We start from the raw sequence: 3,297 nt of genomic DNA, 5'->3' as shown, positions 1-3,297 counted from the left end.
TCATTACTCGTGGCAGACATGTCATAAAGCAATGCATAAAATTTGTGGCAATAATGTATATTGCAACAAACATTGCTCGTGGTAGACATGTCATAAAGCAACACATAAAATTTGTGGCAATAATATATATTGCAACAAACAGTGGTTTAGTAGTTTGTGCAACGAGGGCATTTTGGCCACTGCCTTTTTAAATTTTTTTGTAGCAAGAAATTTAATTGTTGTTACAAAATAATTGTGCTATGAGTATAGATTTCATCATCACATATAAGAACTCAAACCTTCATTAACTTCAAATATATGTCTTAATCAGAGTAATAACACAATGACCAGAGTACCACTAAAATAAACATGACCACAGCAAAATAAAAACATCATCTCTAACTACAAGTTTGTAACTATGTTTGGCATAATAAAATAGAACTAATATGAGTTCGCTTATTGATCTCTTCATGCTCTATCATCCATCGGCACCAACAGTCACCAATAAACCTTTCTGTAATTCTTCATTCTTCTAGTTGTGCATCACCAGCATAAGTTTTCTCTAAACATTCCGGCTATCCACGCTTTCCTACAATTCATGAACACACATAGAATTTATTATTAATTTAATATAAGAACCTTGGTGATTAAGCGCATGGAAATTACCAATAGCACCTAAAAGCTAGGACCATCGCCATGTCTTCTCCCACCGACAGCTTCCTCCTATGGCTGACCAAGAGGTCACCATCATGTATCTATCCCATACTGTGCCCGCAGATAAAAACTATTAAGTAAATTATTTGCAACCATTGTGAATACCATGTGTTCTCAGCAGATTGAGAAATATGACCACATTGTACAGAAAATCCAAGAATTTACACATCGTTCAGGATAACACACAACATCATGTTACAAAATGACATCTCCCTGCACTAGCTAGATGGTTGTATCACAAGGCAGAAATCAAAGATTCAAAGTAGTCACCTTTGTGATTGCATCTTGAAGAAGCACACACCTGCTCTAGCTTCTTCCAGCAAATCTGCTCAAAATATCGTAACCTATATCCCAAACCTGCAGATCTGAAAGAATGATTATATCTCTAACTTAGGTTTTGAGGACTACACGACATCAGTGATTTACAGCAGCTATACCACTATACCAGACCTTTGCAGGCCGGCAACTTCATTGAACGCCCGCTTGGTGATTGACAAACTTCAGGAGGACACAGAATCCAAAGTAAGCTTCTTGTTATTATATTTTCAGTTAATTACATAGAAACGAGGAATAGGTTTATCTCCCTCTGTGGACAGCACAGTCCAATTTTAGTAACCATGTCATCCCCTCGAAATGAAAAAAAAACATGAGCAAACAATCCAGTTGTGGCCAAAATACAACAAGGTCAATACTAGATGCAATTTCTTCAATCACAGGCTCACATTGGGCAGGCTTAGGTGTTTACTGGGGCCAACAGGACTCCTAGAGCTGTTCAAAGGATCACTTGGGTCACCCTTTGTCCTTCAACCTGAAAAAAGAAAAGCAAAAAAGTCAAAATAAAGTATAAAGCAGTCAATGAAAATGTAGAAATAGGACTGATTAGCATAAAAATGTAACCAGGAAATTTGACTTTAATTGATTGCAATGCTAAAAGAATATGACAGACTGTATTAATATGGTCAAACCTACATGTTAACTAAGCTTCATAAAGCTGTATGACTTCATCAATTTACAGTGTATCCCATCATTTTTTATCAACAGTACTTACTGACTACTGTGGCCATCGAAGTCTGGTAGTCAGTAAAGGATAAAATTCTGAAGTAAATCTCGAAGTCTAACATGTACTGGAGCACCTGCTGATGAATCAATTCAACTGAAAGTGCTAATTTAACTACCGAAACTCAAATGATGCACTGATACTCCTGAGTACACAAGAAACCAAATTTCACGTTAACAAGCTCCCCTTATGTTAATGATTGATGAGTGAACAAGCAGTCATTTAATTTTTGTACAGAGGTGCTAGTAGTAGGAATTCAAATGTCAAAGGAATAGGAGCTAGGAGTTATTCAAATTATTTGTACTGAACAAGAACACTGCAAAAGATGCTGCTGCTGTTGTTGGTGATAAGAGTGGCAGGCCATCACTATTATGCATCTGTGCATGGATACACACATGACATTTCACTAGGAAAATGTAACATGCCTACTATCATTCGATGACCATTAACATAACTAGATGCTACTGCACACAAGTCTTCAGTCCATGTGTCATTGTCCAGGCATCAGTTCATTATCAGTCAATAAATTTAAGGCCTACCCAAGTCATTAACATAACTGACATACTACACGGATCGCATAGAACATATCACGAGATCAGAAATTCTGAGCTAGCGGAAGAAATCAAATGATTACTAGATCGAGGAGGGGGAGACTCACCACAGATCAGCGACAGGTGGGCAGTCGGCCGTCGGGTGGGCACTGGATAGGGTAGCTGACAGGGCGGAGGCGTTCTTGCTCCACGCATGGCCGTTCGCACTTGTCGTTGCTGGCGGAGGGGCGCCTTGTCGTTCCTGGAGGCAGGCTACGGCTGCTGCGCTATACCGGAACTGAGACAACGTATCCCTCGGCACCATAGACAGCAGAAGGGAACCCGGGAGGCAATCAGGCAATCTAACCCTAAATCCCCAAAACAACGTATCCATAACTCACCACAGCAGCGTATGTCCAATCCGTAAGCTGCGGCAGGCGGAGGGGCACGGTAACGAGGAAGAGGAGGCCGGTGTGGGACTGGAGGAAGGAGATGGAGTGGAGGAGGGTGACCCAGGCGGCGGATCTGGGATCGTGTGTTTGGACGGGGAGGGAGAGAGAGAGAGCGGGGATGGTCTACCTGTGGAGCTGGGGAGCCGAGGCGACGCTGTAGATAAGGTTTGGAATTTTCTCTGCACGAACGCGAAATTTGCTAAATTTTTTCTTACGTCTGAGTTTACGTGTGGTCATATGAGAGACAGACCATGGGAGTTAAAAATTTGGCACTGTATAAAGAATTTGGAATCTCTGAATTTTTTTAATTTTTAAGTAGATGTTAAAAATTAAACATAATCTATTATTTTTCTATTTCTAATTATAACATATTTTAATTTTTCTAGATTCAGAGTTTTTCTATGCATTTATATATACATATATGTAGAAGCATAATAAAAATATATATCTAAAAAAATCTAAATGTCTTACAATTTAGGATAGAGAAAGTACTACATAATCAACGCATATGTTGTTACAAAGGAGTTTCAATAATTTTTGTAGTCTAAATTAATTTCGATAATGC

At 39.2% G+C, this 3,297-nt stretch overlaps 1 long non-coding RNA gene across 18 annotated transcripts; it reads right to left on the bottom strand.

The window, feature by feature from the left end:
* Positions 1 to 288: 288 nt before the first annotated feature.
* On the bottom strand, positions 289 to 2,867 carry LOC136458122 (uncharacterized). 18 transcript variants are annotated; one of them, XR_010759893.1, is made up of 5 exons: positions 2,409 to 2,867; positions 1,131 to 1,501; positions 964 to 1,058; positions 646 to 744; positions 289 to 568 (listed from the first exon to the last, which is right to left on the bottom strand). It is a non-coding gene; the product is annotated as an uncharacterized lncRNA (long non-coding RNA). The 18 variants fall into 18 exon arrangements; XR_010759900.1 differs by having other exon boundaries at positions 646 to 708; XR_010759894.1 differs by having other exon boundaries at positions 964 to 1,050.
* Between the last annotated feature and the right edge of the window lie 430 nt (positions 2,868 to 3,297).

This window comes from Miscanthus floridulus, chromosome 6 (genome assembly GCF_019320115.1).
Source record: "Miscanthus floridulus cultivar M001 chromosome 6, ASM1932011v1, whole genome shotgun sequence".
Taxonomy (NCBI): domain Eukaryota; kingdom Viridiplantae; phylum Streptophyta; class Magnoliopsida; order Poales; family Poaceae; genus Miscanthus; species Miscanthus floridulus.
The sequence above is the reverse complement of the archived record's forward strand: the minus strand, read 5'-3'. Positions and strand labels throughout refer to the sequence as shown.